General features: G+C 37.9%; 1 protein-coding gene across 5 annotated transcripts in view; it reads left to right on the top strand.

The window, feature by feature from the left end:
- The window catches only part of VPS13B (vacuolar protein sorting 13 homolog B), a 415,034-nt gene that overhangs the window by 10,508 nt on the left and 384,743 nt on the right, over positions 1-19,783 (top strand). The window lies entirely within an intron of this gene.

The following is a 19,783-nucleotide window of genomic DNA, read 5'->3' on the forward strand; positions in this document are numbered from 1 at the left end:
ATGCTATGTATGTAGTCTTGGTTATAAATTGGGTTACTGCTGTTACCTTGGTAATTTGGTGTGCAGCATTTTGCATTTTATTTTTATATGTCTCCTTAGTGCAGTTGTGCTTGTCTTACTGCTTTTGAATGTAGACTTCTGCAGCACTGAGGTTAAAGCATGACCCCTTATGTTATCAAAGCTATGAGATGCTGGTAGGTATGATGGAAATATGTTCTTATGCACTTACGTGTGGTTTTGAACTTGCTTTCTGACTTCTATTTGTTCAGTTATGGTAAATTGCTCTGGTATTGTTCTTCATGAATGTTATGTGTAGTTTCATGGGATAGTTGAATTTCCAGTATTCATGGACTTGAAATCCCCTTGTTCAGAGGCAGGTTCCTACCCCAGGGCTTCGGTCACCTTTTTTATCCTGTTGGACCTTAACAACATTTTTTCTTTTCTACCCAGTCTTTTTTTTCTTATTTGAAAGCTGTTTAAAGTTATTTGCTCATTCCTCTTCCTCCTTTCCTGTCACAATATCTCTTTGCTCAAACAGGAGGCTTTAAATTCTGTGCTAATTGGGAAGGACAAGTCTGCATCTGTATCCTTCACCTTACTGGCATCATAGCTAACCACAAGACTAATCTTCTGGATGCTCAACCTTGAGTTCTGTGGTTTTTAGTCTTGGAAATGATGCAAGTGGAGAGATTCAAGGAGAAAAGCATTGTCTGTATTAGTACTTCAGTTTTGAGTTCTTGTCTTAAAGACACAGGACACAGTGCATCAGGGGAAACCAGTGCACTTAATGAACACTGTCTCTATAACAAGGTCTAGTGTGGAATCAGGAGTTGGATTCAGTGAGACTTCTGATGCCTTCCAACTGAGGGTCTTCTATGATTCTGTAACAAATTTCTCAATCAGGGAAGTCTTTTAAATACAAACAGTTACATGAGCACAAGAAAACCTTTTATTTTTTTTTTTATCAGTATGTAGACTTCTAACCACTATTTCTTTTATGAGGTATTACAAAGAAGGTTTTGAAGGAATATTTTAAGTCTGTGAACAGTGGAGAACAGCTCATAAGTATGCTTGTCAGAATAGCAGACATACTTATCTGATAATCAGTAGAGACTGCCATCAAAGAGTGCTGAAAGCAGAAATTAATCTTGACTAGGAAATGATCAAGATGGTAGATAGAGTGTGCAAAAAGGTTATGAAAGACTTTGAAAGGGAAGACAGAAGGCTTGTATTTGATGATGAGTGTACAGTTATATAATGTTTGCCTAGGTGGTGTAACTAGTTTGAGGACCTTAGTGTTTTTTTTCCCTTTCTCATTCTCATTTGTAGTAACTCAATCAAATATGGCTGGTATAGATGATATATTTTTTCTGCCTTGAGTGTATGTGTATGGTGTTCAGTGACAGCAGAAGTATGTTAAAACTTGAAATTGGAGGACTAACTCACAATCTTTAGTAGTTCAGATTTCTACTTTAGCACTATAGAAGCCTAGTGTCTATGTTTCTTAAGTGTTTTTATTTAGCACTTTTATAGTGATGTCTTTTTCATAGGATCCTTAAGTTTGGAAAAGACCACTAAGATTATCTAGTCCAACTGCCAACCCATTGCTGCCATGCCCAATAACCCATACTCTGAGTGCCACATCTCCTCTTTAACACCCGCAGGGATGGTGACTCCCACCTTTCTGGGAAGCCTACTCCAATGCTTCACCACTCTTTTGGAGAAGGAGTATTTCCTAAAAAACAACAACAACAACAACAAAAAAACAACCTTCATAGATCAGGGAGTCTGACAGTGACTTTATATGTTGTATACAAAGTATAAGATGAGGAGTTTGAGAGCTGCTCTACAAGAAGGAAACTGTCATGTAGTATTATCAGAATTGTAATTTCAAGGTTAATAACAGGTATGAAGTTTTGTGCTAATTGATACTGTGAGGTCCATTTTCAAAAGTGAGTTGATTGATTGAGAAAATAGTGTACTAACAGTTGAGAATATCAAAATTGAGTTAGATCAGCAAATGATTAGGTATGTTCATGTAGTGTTCATACATATTCAGTATCACTGTTGATGGAAAATAAGTTCATTTGCTGGCAGTTGAAATTTCAGGAAATTTTGTACATGAGTTAATATGAAAATAGAAGATAATTTGTGAAACTTCCATTGGATCAAGAGTCTGTTTAGAGTTGTAATCTGCAAGCCATATTGGGAATATGTCTTGACAGAAATATTTAACCATTTCTCAATTGTGGGAATCTGCTTATGTTTGATACTGTGTTGTTTGCAGTTAGGACACAAGAAACTGTATTTTCCCCATTTCTGTCTTCACTTCTAGCTCTTATTTTTGCTTCCATAACATTCTCTAAAATTGGACATAGCATTTGACTAACTTTGGCAGTAGCTTGTCATGTTCTATGTAAAATAAAATAGCATACAGCAGTAGCTGGTAAAACCATTTTTTGTCAAATACCTGCATCTCTCATTAGTCGTGGCGCATGAAAATTTATAAACCTATGTCAAATGCTGTTGTTAATAACAGTGTTATGTGGGTTGCTCTAAAAGCAGTGCCCTTTATTTCCATGGAAACTGTAATAGGTACAAAGAGCACAATGACCCTATTTGATAGTGCAAATTCTCAGCTACAAAATACTGTTTTTCAGCATAGTCACTACCTTTAGCCCTGCATCTTCACCAGTGATTAACAAAAGCCTGCACGTCACCAGCAACCTGCTCTGATGTCATGGGCCAATGTAATAAAATTGGAGGCATTATTTGCTGAGTGGCTTTTGTATTTGTTTTCTTCCCTTTTATTTGTGTAACCTTGCTTCTGTGTTCATCTCCATATGTAAGTTCTCTTTTGCAATACTGTTCCATGTTAGTGCTGCTTCTCATACATTTTTTTGACTCCTAGCATCCGTATATATCCCATTTTTATTCTTATTTTACAAAGTAGAAAATTTGTATTATTCCAGACTTTAATAAGGCAATGGTAGCAGTGGAATAACAAACAAACATTTCTGGCAGTTTTGTGGGAAGGCATGTGTCCACCTGATTGGTAGTCAAAGTGTATTTCTTTCCTTCCTTCCTTCTAACAAACCAAAACAGTTTTTTTCTGACATCGTTCAGTGGACCATCTTTATGTCCCACAATCACTAGAAAACTGCAGAACCCGGGCTGTGTATTTAGTTACAATATCAGGTTGAACTCTCAACATAGTATCATTTAGAAAGTGACATTTGAAACTTAAATAATAATTCTGTACTAACTAGGATAACATCCAGTGTTGTTTTCTTTGAAGTAGCTGTGCTGCTAGGGAATTGAAGGAACTGCGTGTGGCAAGCCAGAATCTTAGTGTGATAATGGATGGTGTAGTAGGCTTTGCATCAGAACTGATGCAGGGGTGATTATTGTATCTCGCTTATTAGAACTTCAAAGTCTGTGGATCATGGCATTGAGGTAGAACAAGTGGGAGCTCAGGAAAAATTACTTTAAATAAATTCACAGAATTTATTTACTGTCTTAGTATTTAGAAACTGTTTCTAAAATTGAAAACAAAAACTGTCAACAGATGGGAACTATAAATTCCTCTCACTAACAATAGTGATTAGCATATGCTGGTATATTTCAGGTGAGATTATCTGTGTTGAATATCTTAGGGACAAGGAATTATAAGTACAAAGGGGAATGAGTGTGCATGTGTGTAATATATATGTGTTTATATATTATGTAAGTTTAAGAAAATCAGTAGTTGTGCAACCTAAGATTTGCTTCTGAGTGATTGTTTGGAATCAAATAACAGGTTTCTGATCTTATTAATGTCCCTGTGGTGCTGCCTGTCATGGAAGTACAAGTATATTACATCAAAATTGGTAGGGAAATTTTTGCATTAATAAATAATGATTTTGGAAACGTATAACTATTTTGATTGCCTACACTTGAACCAGATTATAAATGCTATGCCTGTAATTTTATGTGTTTGGAGGCTATATGCTGAGAAAGTTAAGATGATAATGCAAATCATCATATATTTGGGAAACTGCTCTGTAGGATTGACCCGGGCAGGTAGCTGCTCCAGTTGGCATACGTTAGCCAGCAGGCAGTGCGATTCCTCCCTGTCATGTCTGTGTTCTGCCCTGTCCTGAGAGCTCTGAGAAGGGAAGCTGGCTGGTACACGAATGATGCAGCTGAACTGCAAGTTGAAGGCCAAGTTGCATTCGTTGATACTTAGCTCAGCTTTCAAACTTACTCCCAACTGCTTTCAGAGCAAGGTTGTTGCAGGATAAGTCTAGTCTTCGTGGCAATTTATGAGCTAGCAGAGGCTATCTGGTTTCTTCTTTGCTGTGGTTAATGTGGAGAGTTGGTAATTATTGATGTCACAGCGTAAGTTATTGGATGTTGGTGTGGACCACGTTTGCCCAAGAATAGAGATGAGCAGTAACTGCTGTTGTGCCATTGCTGTGGAATCATACATCAGAGCAGACTTTTGTATTTCAAGTGTTAGAAAAAGAACAGAATATTGATCTGATAAGCTTGGCTCCTGAAAGTTTTTCTAAATATTTGTTAATTCTGCAAATGGATGAGTGAATAGCAGAGTTGAAACTTTGATACCAAAGCCTCACTGGTTTGTATTCCAGAAAATAGGCTTACTAAGGCAATGTTAATACTAACGTGTTTGTCTTTGTAAAGAAAAAATGTTCTGCTATGTAGACACAGGAGTACAAAGTAGAACGAATAATCCTCCTGCCTTTACTGATCTTAGTTAGCTTTTTTCAATGACCTACAACAGCAAGGAAATGCGATACCAACAGTCAGTGTCTTTGTTGCAAGGTGAATTTATGTATCATGTTTGGCGTAATTCCCAGAAGTCCGGGTTGGACTCTGATTCTACCTTCCCTGCCATAGGTCTGGAATACTTCAGTTGATTTACTTTGCAGTATTTCCAGATTTGTCCCCATCAAAATTAGAATCCAACAATCCAGCTTTGTTTCATGTAGCTGGGTGAAGAGTTTGGATTGGTGTATGGTTTAACAGGGAATGAGGTGAGGTAATGTGCTTAAAAAATATTTCCTTAGAGAGGAAGTAGTTTTTTCTCATTTGTTGATAGATTAAAGCATAGTTAAATTTGTTGGAATGTATTTTAGCTCCTCATTATAGCAAAGCCTATTTCAGAAGAGGCATGATTACAGATTTTGTAGTGGAAAAAACCTGTAAGTTACCCACCTTTGGTGAAAGCTTCTTAAAATTCTGAAAGACAAAAATATTCTTAATTCTATGAAGTACAGTGTACACTGAAATTATAGCTTGTTCCCATTGGAAGGAGTGGTGTTTTCTCAGGAAGGGTGCAACTCAATTATAATTTATTAAAAGCAGTCATTGAACTTAAGCAGAAAAAGTTCACCTTATTCATTCATGGCTTGTGACTTACTTTAGAATAGCTACACTTAGGCGATGGTTCCTGCTGAATAGTTTTGATGCACAAATGGCACATTGTTTTATTTTGAGTTCTTGTGGTCAGTGATGAACTTGACCAATAAACTGCCTTTTTGCCAGTAGAGCGTGGAAATGTTGTGTTTTAGTTGTGCCCTTTTGCTTATATACGCAAATCCCTGCAATCAGTGTAGGTCTTCCTATGTTCTGCAGAACCACAAGGAAATTGTATTGCACGGCTAGCAATATCCACTTGTCACAGTCATCTTAATTTGAATGCATCTGTTAAACAAATAAACTTTCCACCAGGAGATCACAGAACAAACTTGATTGCTCCATTGCTCAGGCACTGATCTGCTGGGGACTAATTGATATCTAACAGGCTATCTGTCCAGAAGCAGAGGTCTGAAGAGCCACACTAGTACTTGAACTCGCTGTCCTTCATTAGTGTACTTGCTAATTCATTGCCTCTCATTGGAAGTTGAATAACACAAAATTGCTGTAGCCTTTTTTATTGTAGATGCGTGAATCATTCTTTTGGAAAAATGTATTGATTGGAGCTGTTTCATTTCCAAATATTTTCAATTAAAGCTGAATATTTATTTTGTGTTTCTGGTTTTGTTACATAGCCAGGCTCCTGGTGTGCGTTATTTATTTATTTACTTATTGTTAGCCTGACAGCGTTACTCAGTGCTTTGGGTTAGTGTAGGATTCCCTGAAATATGCTAACAGCTGCTGCAGTAGTGGTCATATGTAATTACTTAGCATTAGGCCCAAAGCTTGTTAGTGTTGATATTTTAAAATTGTGGGGGTGATTAGGAATTACTTTTTCAAAGAAATTTTCTACCCAGTTCTGTGATCAGAACAGTCTCATGATCAGTGCAGTGCAGTCAGTGCTGCTTTATGGTGTACTGGGAAAAGCAGCAGTTCTCAGGTGCTTTGGATGGGTGGGGTGCTCTGTTTTTCTTTTTTTTTTTTTTTTTTTTTTTTTTTAAGATTATTCCTTCTGGCAGAAGTGTGTCATTTTATGATCTCTGGGACACTTGATGCATGTGAATGTCACCTGGATTGCACTATAGGACGGATGCTTTCTGGAAGCCTCTGTCTTTCTGTGTAGCTTACTGCCCCAGAGTTTCTCCCCAAGCAGGGTCTGGTGGAGACCTGAGAATAACGGTAGGTGAGAGTATGCTGCTGATCCCAAATTCAGCCCGTTCTAGCTATCCTCTTTTCCATGTGCTCCTCAGATGTGGATGGTGACAGGGTTGTGGGATAAATGCATTGTTCTGGCAGTGGGAAGTGGCCGTCTTTCCTGGAAGCTCTTCAGGATGCTTTTCCCAGCATGCATTTAAATATGGGCTCATTATGCTATGGGAGAGAGGCTACAAGCCTGTGACATAAATTGGTCCTGGGGAGCAGGCTGCCTGCACCACTGCAGTCATCTGGTGTGCAGCTGAGGTTCATAGCAGAGGAGGCCAAAGGGAATAAGTGAGCTGAATTGTCCTGCTGCACTGCATGCGGCCTGTGGGCTATAGGTTGTTCATTCTTGATATTTGCTTACAATCATAATGAACATTAAGATTTTGCAGTAAAACTTCAGAAAAAAAATATTTAACAGCATGAGAAAAATCTGTTTAAGCCGCAATGAACTCTATAATTCTTTTAACCAGCCTTCCATAAGGGAGCATCTGGTGGACAGAATAGATCAGAGTCCCAAGTGCATATGCTGGTGGTTTCATTGTCATCAACAGACATTATAGTTTTGTTGATTTATTTTGTGCAGTGAATAAAACTTCATTTTCTGCTCTGCTAAGGATGTTTTACTTTGCTAACTTGTTCAAAAATGAACTATGGTTTTATCTATATAGAAGTTGGAAGAAATTGGGTTTCATGGTGTTAACAACAGACATCTTTTTTATCTTAAATGTATACAACAATTATTTTCATCTGAAATACTTCAGTTTTTGGTAGTGTTAAGTCTTCTGTAGTGGAGTTTCCTTTCTTAGGGCTTCCGTTTAAAGGTTGAGGTACTCTTATCTTTTCTTCCTTTATTACATATCTAAGAGTATTCCACTCACAAATATGACTTATAAAACTGTAGTTTGTTACCATATACTGGTTGCTTTATTGAGGACAGAAGTACTTAAACAGAAGTGTACTGTGCGTGTAGCTGTTGGAAAAGTTGAGATTGCCTTCTGTCAGTGAACGTATAATCCATGTTAACTTAAAAGAAGTTCACAGTATATACAGCTGCTCAGGCATTTTCCTTCTGGCATTTTGGGTGAAAACGTAACTCCTGCAAAATAATCCTTACTTTGTTGTGAAATTCCTGTTTGGTTATTGTTAGAATTCTTTTATTTTCTTTTGAACAAAATGAAACAAGATAGTGAATTTGGAAGAAGGCAGAGCAGTATTTCCCTGCCTGTTAAAGGACAGGAATTTGGGACTATTCAGTATTGAGCTATACCTAAACTACTTTTCTGTTGTGTGTGGATGGACTTCAGGAATGCCACAATGAGGATGTTCTTTAAGAAGAGAGAATCATTCACTTACTGTACACAGGCAGAGTCAGCGTCTCATCAGGCTGTACGTCAGTTTAGGTGGATGGTTGTTTTTGTATGTTTGTGGAAACAGAAAAAACTGGGAAAAAAAAATTGTGTAGAAGAAGTTGTGTTGCTTTTGAGAATGTTTGAATACTTCGTTTGAAATGAAAATACCAAATTGCAGTATCTCATGTCTGAAGTAAGCTTTTTCAGTGCTTCCAACTGAATAACTTTTTTTCCGCTTGTTTTTGTTGTGGTCTACTACTGTAAGCAAGTATTGAGATAATGGGACTGCAGGAACCTGCCTGAAATCAGCTTGCTTGTGTATGAGCGGAAGGAACAGACGATGCACCTTGTTTACTGACAGTCTTCCCTCTGACCCTGCTGCAACTGGCTAGAGATGAATGATGTTGGCCTTTCAGTTCTTAGTTTGGGATGCAATTATAAGATTCTGACTCAACTCAAGGGTAAAACACAGCTCATTTAAAGCTAACATTTTGTCTGTATCCATGATTAAACTTAACCACTTTTAAACTGATTTGATTGTAATTAGTGATTCTGAGATTCTAAGCAGTTATCACCGATGATGGACTTGTTGCAAGTCCTATGTGCTTTCATTGTTTAGCAAAGATGAATACCAGCTCTTAAAGTAACGTTTGATAGTCCGCTGATGCTGGTATTTCATGTTCTGTGCAAAATACTTACACGTAATAATAATCCATTATAGACAAAAGGTGAAGACATACTGAAGTGTTTTTTAGGCTTCAAAACTTTCAGAATTACTGTTGGAGAAGTCTGATGTACTCATCATGCACATGAGACCATCTACTGCTATTCCTTATCTTAGAGGTGGCTCAGCAGGTTCCTCAGTTGTCAGCATTCCTTGATAATTCATAGAATCATGTTGATTGGGAAAGACTTTCAATATCAAGTCCCACCACCTACCTGACCTGTCAAGTCCTATCACTGAAGTAGAATCATAGAATTGTTCGAGTTGGAAAAGACCTTGAAGATACCAAGTCCACCCACAACCTGACCATACTACCCTAACTCTAACAACCCTCTGCTAAATCATGTCCCTGAGCACCGCATCAAAATGATTTTTTAAATACTTTTCAGGGATGGTGACTCAACCACCTCCCTGGGGAGCCTATTGCAGTGCTTAACAACCCTGTAAAGAAGTGTTACCTGATACCCAACCTAGACTTACCCTAGTGCAATTTGAGGCCATTTCCCCTCGTCCTGTCACCAGTGAGAAGAGACCAGCCCTGCTCTTGCTTGTAAGCACATTTCAGATGAGCACCTTTCAGAAAGAGAGCAATGAAGTCTGCCCTCAGCTTCTTTTTCCCCATACTAAGTAGCCCTAGTTCCTTCAGTCTCTCCTTGTAGGGATTATTCTCCAGCCCCTTCACAAGCCTTGTTGCTCTTCTTTGGACCTGCTCCAGCACCTCCATATCCTTTCTGTACTGAATTGCCCAAAACTGAACACAGTACTTGAGGTGAGGCCTCACCAATGCTAAGTACAGGGGCAGGATTACTTCCCTTGTCCTTGACATCTCCAGTTAGTCAGGATTGCTGAAGAATGATGGAGAGTGGCTTGGCACCCACATCCACCAACTCCCTCGGCACTTGAGGGTGCAATCCATCTGGCCCTGTGAACTTTTGAAGCAGGTCCAAAACCATCTCATCGTGGATCATGCAGGGCCTGTTCTGTTCCCCATCCCTATCTACCAGCTCAGGGGGCTGTGTTCCAAGGGAGTAACAAGTCTTAATATTAAAGATTGAGGCAAAGAAGGCATTAAGCGCCTCAGCCTTATCCTGATCCTTGGTCCCCAAGTTGCCCGTGGTGTACAACAAGGGATGGAGATTCTCCATAGCCTTCCTCTTGCTGTTGATGTATTTATAGAAATATTTATTGTTGTTCTTTATTTTAGTGGCCAAGTTCAGTTCTGTCTGGCTTTGGCTTTTCAGTAGTGCCATTTCCATGTGCCCTGCATGTCTTGTTGCTGCCATATGTACTGCTTTTTAATTGAGCTCATTAGGAACTAATAGCTTGGTTGTAAAGAGGCTAATTTTGCTACTTTAAAGTTTCCAACTTAGCAGTGGCACAAAATATGAGTAGTGTGTAGGTTCATGATTCTCTGGAGTGTGTGGTTTGCTACAGCTGGTTTCACTGTACTCTTATTTAATAAAATGTTTTACTGAATATCTCCAAATGAGCTTCTTTTTTACAATCACAGTGGCATTTTCTAATACACCTACAGTAATCCAGGTAAAGATTTAACAAGGTAGCAAGCACTGTGGCATAGTGATTCTGAAATTCAGGCACTTTCTAGCTAAAAACCTAAATTCTTTCCTCCCAAGGGGGGAAAAAAGTCCAACTTTCCTGGGTATATGGAGTTAATAAGCATACCTTTATTACTTATCCATGGTTGAACTCAATATTGTTGACTTTTAACTGTATTGTCTTATGGTCCTGTCCTTATGTCCTGTCAAGTGCAGCTGAATGTATCTGAACACTTAGCTTCTGTGCACTGTGGATAGCTTAAAAAATAGCCATCTAAACAACTGCACATTAGTGAGAGAGAAACCTGTTTCTGTGACTTTTTAAATATATTGTAGTGTTTAATTTACACCTAGTAATATCTACGTATGTAAGCTGATGATACAAAATCAGGATCTATTAATGGATGCACTTTCAGAGACAAAAATTAACATTTACTGTTGTGCAAACTGGACAATTTTTTGCTTTTCTCCCATTTAGAAATACTAAGCTGTTATTTACTGCTTTGTGTGTAGTTCGGCTTCCTAAGTTGTAGTTGAAATATTGCTGTGAGCTGACTATGGGATTTTTTTTTTCTTGTGGCAGTTGGTTTATCTACTGTTCAGAGAGCTATCTGTAGCTTGATTATAATTGTCACTGCTCTACTAGTAATAGTCAATAAGCTCAATATTAGTCATCCAAAACCAACGATATGGCTGTCACAGTAGCTGGTGGGTGATTTCCCTGTCCTATCTCATCACTTGATCCCATTTTTATTGTATTTTCTCCCTCTATTCCTTAAGGGTGTGGGCAATGAGGGAGCAGTGTGGTGGAGTCTAGCTGTCAGTCACTGTAACTGGAACAGGCTGCCCAGGGAGGTGGTGGAGTCTCCTTCTCTGGAGATGTTCAAGACCCACCTGGATGCCTACCTGTGCGACCTGCTGTAGGGAACCTGCTTTGGCAGGGGGTTGGACTCGATGATTTCTGGAGGTCCCTTCCAACCCCTACAATTCTGTGATTCTGTAAAACCACCATAACATACCAAGGAGACTGCTTTTCCACTGGTTTGAATGCAGCTGTATTGAAACAAATGCACAGTGGTATCGAGGGTGCTGCATTTCAGATTAGCATCTGAAGAACCTCAAAATATCTGCTGTCCCTACAAATAAATACCATGCAAAATGATGAATGTTACAGAAACCTGAACAAATTGACAGCTTTATTGTATTACCTGTGAATTGTCTGTCAAATTTCTAAGATTTCTTAATTGATACATCAAAATCTGGTGAATTGGGCATTTAAGAGGATGTTTATTTTCCCCAGATCTCTTTATTTCTTTTAAATCTTTTTTTCCTCCATCCTATTGTCCAGTTCTTAATCTCTCACTTCTGCATGTGTCTGGAATACACAGCTGAACAAGTAATAGTAAGTCCTATATCACTGCCACATCTACTTTCAGAACGTTTTTATCTTTGTTCCCTTAGGCACTCAGCTTCTTTTCTTGTTGACACTCACATTCCTCTTTCATTTCAGCTATGAATACACATTGTATTTCAAGCTAACCACTGTGATAAACATTTGTGTTGTGATGTTATAATTAGAGAGGTCTTTTGTGAAACTTTGCAACAATTATAATGCACTGTTGACAGCTGTGCTTCTTTTGCCATATAGCATTCTGGTGATTTTGTGTGACAGATTGCTGACTATTTTAGAAGATAAATTACTGTTTATTTAGGTTTTAAGGTAATATTTCAAAAGCTTTCTTATTTAAAAAGAAGTGTTATAAATAGCAGTAAATTCCTTGAAATGGTACTCACATCATAGACTAACAATTGCAAAAGAAATGACTGATTATAAGAACTCCATAATGTGCATTTTGAATAAGTAGCACCTATGTGTACTCTTTTACATTTATTTACATTTATTATATTTACATATTTACAATATTTACATTTATTGTGTTTGTGTATAAGTTTGTGCAGCAATTCACTTAGTTTTGTAGTTTAGTCCATTAGTTTTGTTAACTGATGCTTTTTAGGTAAGATATAACAGATGAAATTACACTTGCTGAAGATCTGTTCTTTCCCATGGATGTATGTGAAGTTAACTTAAAATTGCAGAGTAAAAAATGTAATATAAAATTTTAAATGGAATGGTTAGAAATCTCACAGTGCTGTCTGTCAGTTCGTAGTTTAAATGCAAATATTTGAATTAATAAAATGGAAATTTTGCTTTGAGAAAACTAAGTAACAGAAGATAACTGGAGCCTTCCACTTGGCTTTGGTGTTTAGAATGCCAATAACTGAAAGGTTAGAAAACTACTTGGAAAAGTAGTTTAGGAACGACTAAAGTTAGGACAAACAGTGTTTTTGCCAGGTTATGTAGAACTCTGAAATTTACTGTGCGGTTGCATTAACCCTACAGATTTTTTGTTCAAGCAGTTATACCATCATTTCTATATATAACTAATACTGCTATGTAGCACTAGATGTTATTATACCTATGTGTATAGAATACATGAAAAGTAATGTATGAAAATAGTGGGGGTAAGTCAGGAAATTTTAAAGATATTTTATCCTAACATAGCACTAAAAATCCGTTGGTATTCTCTTTGTGAAGATTGTCTTTAATTCTTACCACGATTAGGAGTCCTTTCCCTTTTGATTTAAAAGGTTCCAGTTTATTTCTGTAAACTGTATTGTACACTGAGATCTTACTTCAGTGATATCCTCCACACTTGTTAATTTGCAGAAAGCAGTGAAAGCTGTGAAGGAGTTCACTTTATGCCTATAGCTGAGAAATTTCACTCCTACTTGTGCCTACCTCATTCCTACTTCTACACTGACAGACGCATCTCTGAAGTGCTGTTTCCAGCTGGAGAAATTCCAAGTCCTGTGGGGAATGGCCACCAACTCAAATTTGGTCAGATCCATCTCAGGCAGTAACTTGGGAAGAAAGGACTGCTAGGATGAAATCTAAGATGTCGGTGTACTTGAGTTGTGTTTGTTATAAGGTTGGTGTCTGATGGAAACTAGAAGTTCTTGACTGTGTTTTTAGCCATTCATTCTTCTTCCAATTTTGAGCTTACTGACTAATTTCAAACATTTTTGATGGGGAAGTAGAATTTAAAGGATAATAATTCATGAATTTGTTAAAGTCAGCATCAGCTGGGGAGGCTGTGTCCCTGTTCCGTCCTTTCCAGCCCCCAGTAACTGTTGAAAGCCAAATGCTGCCCAAACCATTCTCAGCAATGAGAAGAGCTCTCATGGATTCTCCAGGTAAAGCTTTGTGCCTTCCTCTATCATGTGGCAGAGGTTTGTCGTGATGTTAAAAGCTTGAGAACTGGGGAATACTCACCTGGCTGTGTTATTGCTGAGGACCTGCTCCTAGATATCCTGTTTAATACTGTTTGGAATTAAGAGAAAACTTGGTCTGGACAGTATTATTCTGTCCTCTGAGGGAAACGGGTGGCAAGGTTATGTTGTAATAAAAATTACTACATCCTTGGCAGGTGCTTTTGGTGGAGGGGAATTTTTGCACAGGAGGTCTGGCTTTCTGTCTAATAATCTGAAATAGGAAGCATGTTAGGGAAAAGTTCCCACTAAAAGTGTGAAACAGAGCTGGAACTGCAATCCTCTAGTGCAGTGCGGGGAGATGAGCACCCTTAATGGACTTCCACGAGGCAAGTGACATCTTGACTGAGAGTCTGGGGCCAATTTAAATAAGGTTTGGGACTGGTGCTAGCCCTCCAGCAGGTGGAACAGATTACAATAGGAAGAGTAAGCTGAATGGGCTGAGATCTTGCTCATGGTTTCCAGATGCTGTTTAATAAATCAGCAATGTGATCAAACCATGCTCACATTGGTTTTCCTTTCTTCCTGCAGCATTCAGGAGAACATATTTGATGACTGCTATAGAAATACAGTGCTCAGTTATTCTTAACTAGAATTTTAAGGGACTTGTAGCAAGGCTAAGAGTTTGTCCATTCTTTGATAGAGAGGCTTCCAAAATAACATACAAAAAATGTAAACTGCCTTAAATAATGTTACTTTGGGACAGAAATGCACTACTGTAAGAGGAAATGTGTCTGTTAAGGTACTGAGCAGCTCAGTGGTTGGAACTGTGCTGTAATGTGAATAGCTGCAATAGTTTGCAATTGTGAGCATGTTTCCTGTCAGTCTATCTTCCTGGTCCTTCAGGGTAAGCTATTGTGGCCAATCTTTCTTCTTGGTCCCAGGTGTGGAGAATACAAGTGGGGCAGAAGGCTGACTTTACCCTGTATCCAACCTGCACCAAGCGTGCTACACATCCATAGGTTTTGCTGAAAGAGCTCACCTAACACCTGTCTGGTTATTCTCTCTTGTCAGGTCATCCTGGTTTCAGAAGTATTGAGTTACAGAGCTATGTGTACTGTGAGCTTTGTCCTACAGAAACTTTAGAACTGCCTTTTTTTTTCTTTTCATACATCCTACTGTAGTACTGCCAAATCCTGACGGTAGCTGCCAATTACCACTACTGTAATATTTCTACTGTTTGTTTTCTTCTTTGTAACTTCTTTATAGTCAAGGATCAGGATTCCACTGTTATAGATATTAAGTGCAGAATAATCTTACAGAATTAAGATGTCTCTCACCTCCACTCTGCAAACCAAAGCATTGGGCGAACTTCCTGTAATATGAGGAAGAGTGAAATCTTTAAAAAGCCCATCCTAGGAGAAATGGCAGAATAACCATTTTGAGATGTTTGTTTCTATTAAAAAGCACTTACATCATGGTAGGTGGTCTAATATATTTTTAAAGCAAAATAAATACTTTACTAGACAATCCGTTAACAGCTTATAATATAACTTTCTTCTATAAACAGAAGGAAGATATTTGTACAACTTGCTTCCCTCAAAAAGGCTTGCAAAGTCATTTTATTAGTTTTTCTGTCTTGGGTGTTAAGATACTGGGGTGTATTTTTGAACAGGCTGAGTAGCACTTAGTGAGAACAGTCTGTTTTATTTATCTTTGCCTATATGGCCTTATCACCACAGTCTTTCAGTCTGACAGCACCCTTTCTTGTAAACGAAAGAATGTTCCTTTTAATATGTCTTATAATCAGCTAATCAAAACAGTAGCAACATCACAGGGAGATGTTATTCCCCAGAAATCAATAGACAGATTCTGCAGTATCCGTGTAACAGATTTAATACAAGCTTCTTGGCTTTCAGCTGGGGCTACTAGTGCGGCATGTTAACATATCTCTAGCTTTTACATAGTTTAACTCATACCTGTATTTCAGAGCATGTTGTACCTTTTTAATGGAGAATAACTTAACATAGATTCTAGTAACAGACAGAGATTAGTGTGACCTCTGCTGACCTAGTGCAGGCTACACAGTGTGCCTTGTTGGTCACTTGCTAGTGCACTGCTTATTGTCTGAATTTAATATTAGCTGAGACCAGATGCATCAAGGACAGCAAATACAAATGTTAAATCAGTTCTTGATCATTTCTGTACATTATTCCTAAGCAGGTTAGTCTTGCCTATTTTTTCTCTCTTCAGCGTGCTTTATCAGCTGGCTACAGACTTGAAATGATACTGGGGGAAGGGGGGGGGGGAGGGGGGGGGGAAGTAGAAAAATACAGACCTTTCACTATCTTGTCTGCCTTAAAGGATGACAGTGATTAATCTGAATGCTTCCTCTTCAGTATGTGATTTGCCTATTTGAAGAGACTTGCAATTGCATTTTGTAATAATGAAAGGTACTTATATGTACAGCAAATATGTATATAAAATGTTCTGTTATGTATACAATAGCGGACTCCTTAATCATTCTGCAAAATGCTATCCCTATCTGATTGATTTTAATCTTCTTTTTTGCTGATTTATAGCCTCATAATTTTAAAATTATGCATATTTGTCCTTCGTATAATCAACAAATACAGATTGATGTTAATGTGTGTTAGACTGTTAACCTCCGACTTCCAAAAGATTTATTGTTGTCATGCTTATGTCACTGATTTGTTTCAGTGTTGTTACATTCCTAGTTTACTACTCATTAGAACAAACATTAAATAAGTTTCCTCTTTTATCTACTTAACTACGTACTTTCTGATTACTCTTAATGATATATTTTAGCAGGATAATTTTACAACAAAATCATTGAGGCTATATTACATTTGCTGATTTATTTGTAAATAATACTTGACCTGTGCTAACCAACAGAAGAGCTGCAAGGTTATATGGCAGTGTGGTTTCAATAGTTGATATGTATGCATACATACGTTTACTGACAATTCTAAAGCAGTGAAACAATTGAAACTTTTTGAAAGCAAGATCGTGGCAGTACTTCCATTTTGGTGAAATATTTTTAAGATAATGTTTTAGAAGATGGGAATTGTTACTTGTTTCCTTACTTCACATAAACCAGCCGTAGAGCAATTTGGGGTGAAGTTTGGAGGTGTTCTAGCTCAACCACATGCTCAAAGCAAGCCCATTTGCTCCAGTCTTGATCAGTCTGATGCTGAAACCCTTTGAGGGTAGAGATTCTATGGCTTCCCTGGGTGGTCTTTTCCAGTGCTTGGAATTGCGTGTTTCAGCTCGTCTATTGCTTTTCCTCTGAAGTTACATATTTGTTAAGAGTCTGCCTCCAACTTCTCTGTATCCTCCCAGCAGGTTCATTTGTCTTGCCTGTTATCTCTGTTGGTCTCAAGGAAAAACTTGTATCCTTCAGGTCCCCTTCCCACTTTGGTAGTCCTTCTTTGGGATTCTTGTGATATGCAGACCCCTCTGATGTGGCAAAAGTTTTCCCCATGAGGTCTCAAGGGCTGAAGAGAGGAAGAATTGCATCCCTCACCTTGCTGGGTTTTTACCCTTGTTAATACACACAGTTGCCCTCCGTTGTGATAGAGGCACACTACTGTCTCACATCCAGCCTGCTGTCCACTAGGACCCTTGGATCTTTTTCTTCAAAGCTGCACTGTAGCCATTTGGCTCTTAGCTGTAATGTTGCATAAGGTGGCTGCATCCCAGGGACATCACGGAGTTTGACATCATGGGGTTCCTGTCAGCCCATTTCCTCAGGTGCTCAAGATCTCCATCAGTAGCAGTTGTGCTCACTGGTGCATCAGCTCCTCTCCCTGGCCTGTTACCAGCCATAGCCTTGCGTGGTAACTACCCTGTGTTCCAGGTCTTCAGTAGGGTTGTTAAGCACCATGGGCCTATTAGTACTGGTGACTGGAGGACACCAGAAACATGCTGCCACTGGTTGGGCTTTGTGCCTCTGGCTGCAACACTTTGAGCCCGGTCCAGGTGATTTCCACTCAACTTATCCCTTCCTATCCAGTCAATATCAGCCATGTAAAGATGGTCCACTAGCAGGGAATGAGTTCTTCCTCTGCAGTTTTTGAATGCTGCAGTTTAAGATTTATTCCTATTTTTATGAAGCACATATGTGTTATTGGCTGGTGAAGCTTATTGCTTTAGAAACAATGAGGGATCAGAAAAAATGAGATTCTTGTAGAGGAAGATGAAGCATTGACAGGAAAACTCTGCAAGTTTGTGTAGTTTTTACTTAAAATTTATTTGATTTTTTAAAAAGATTTTTAAGATTTCTGTAGAAGACTTTAATTCATAATGGTAATTACTTTTACACATGTTCCTGTTTACTTTTAAAAAGCTTTTCTTTACCTGTTTTTACTTTGTTTTGTGAAAGGAGAGAGACTGTATTTGCATAAATAGCTAAGTGATCCACAAGGGAACATGCACTCTTTCCATAAGCTATGCTTATGAGACAGTTTGGAGGTCTTACACATTAAGTTTTAAATATCTTAAAATGAGGGAGCATGTTTTTTAAAAGACAAAAAAAAAAAAAAAAAAAAGACATAATTTAATATGGAAAACAAAATGATGAACGAAGATAGTAACTTCGGTCTGTTAGGAAAGACCATAACCTCATCTAGTATGTTTTCAGGTGCTGTCAATTTTAATTCACTCTAAACCTTGAGGTAATTGCTTTGTATAGTATAATTCAGTAGAGAATTGTCAGAGTAACTTGCATGTAAATTTCCTATCCTTGATGTCATTGGCATGTTATGTGTGACTGGCATAGTTTTAGATGTAACCATAATGCTCTATAAAAACACTTGGTGAAAGTACCTGGTCTGAGGTGTTTTCCAAAAGGGGAAACTTCTGACTGTGCAAACTTCCATTCATTCTGATTTGTTAAAAGTTACCAAGGTACATTTGTCCAGGAACATCCACACATAAACAGAAGCTTCTGTTAATTTTTTTCAGATTTTCTCAGCTTTGCTTATGGTATAAGCAATAGGAAAATAAATTGTAGAAAATTAATTACTTTCTTAAAAATCAGCAATTTAGCTGATTTAGCTGATATGCAAAAACATGTGTTTTTTCTTTTGTAGTTTTGTGACTGCTATTTGGAATTGCTCTTGTTAATGCTAAAATGGATGGACACTTTATCAAATATCGTACTATAACTCAAGTTATTAGCACTTACAGAATAAAATTCTCTTCCCATCCCCTATATAATTTTTATTTTAAAATGTTTGTCATCTGGTGTGAGCTAGATTTATTAGAGTGCAGTAGTTTTAGTACATTTTGGCAGTGTGTTTATGATGACATCACTGTAATCTATATACGGTATGTGATTTCAGTTGTTTCCAGTGTTAAATATTTTCATAATTATGCTAGTTTTGGCATTTCACTTGGAACTTTTTCCACACTTCTTTAATGAACATGTTTTACTTCTGGGCTTATGAGACAGCCACATGTTTGAGAAATTAATAGTATGGTCTTAAAGTTAACTGTCTACAGAAATGCACAGGTACAGAAAGGTTTTGAATTTAAATAGAAATGTAGTTCTGCAGGTTGCAGCCACTGTGACCTACTGATAATTAAAACAATGCAACATTTGTTTTATAAAGTATCGGTAGCTTATTTGAAGTTGCTGTGTTCACAACCTCAAAACTCTTTATACAACTCTTAACCATTTTGGTAATTGTGTAATACAAGGCAGTGTAAGATGTTGTCCAAGATGTGGGAGAAAAATGAATTGAATTTAGTTACATGCTAAGATTTGATACTTTCTTTTAATGTTGACGCAACTCATGACTTCTTCCCCATTTCTTTAAAAAAGAGAAATAAAGGCATCCCCTGACCAGCATGCCGGTGTGTATTCCTATGTATTCCTAATTCTCTGAAAGTGCGAAAAGGTTAAATCCATCTTCATCTTTAAGTGCCAGTAATATACGTGCTGAGTGTGTTGCATAGATTTTGCTTGAAGTTGGGAAATAGTTCTCTGGACACCTTTGTTGCAGTAAGTGGATAGAATGTAACCACACTTGATACAGAAAAGAAGGGAATGTACTAATTGGGCTGCTTGGTAAGGAAGTTGCTTTTTTGCAAGTAGCAGCATGATGGTTCATCCAAAAAAGTATTTTTGTGCTAAGTGTGAATGGGTTTCCAAGAAAAAGGGTTTGAGTTTAAAGTTACTTAAAAATTCTAGGTTAAAGTCAATTTAGTTTTTCTCAGTAAGCTGGAGATGTGAA

Source organism: Tympanuchus pallidicinctus, unplaced genomic scaffold, assembly GCF_026119805.1.
Source record: "Tympanuchus pallidicinctus isolate F22 unplaced genomic scaffold, pur_lepc_1.0 scaffold5, whole genome shotgun sequence".
Lineage (NCBI taxonomy): Eukaryota > Metazoa > Chordata > Aves > Galliformes > Phasianidae > Tympanuchus > Tympanuchus pallidicinctus.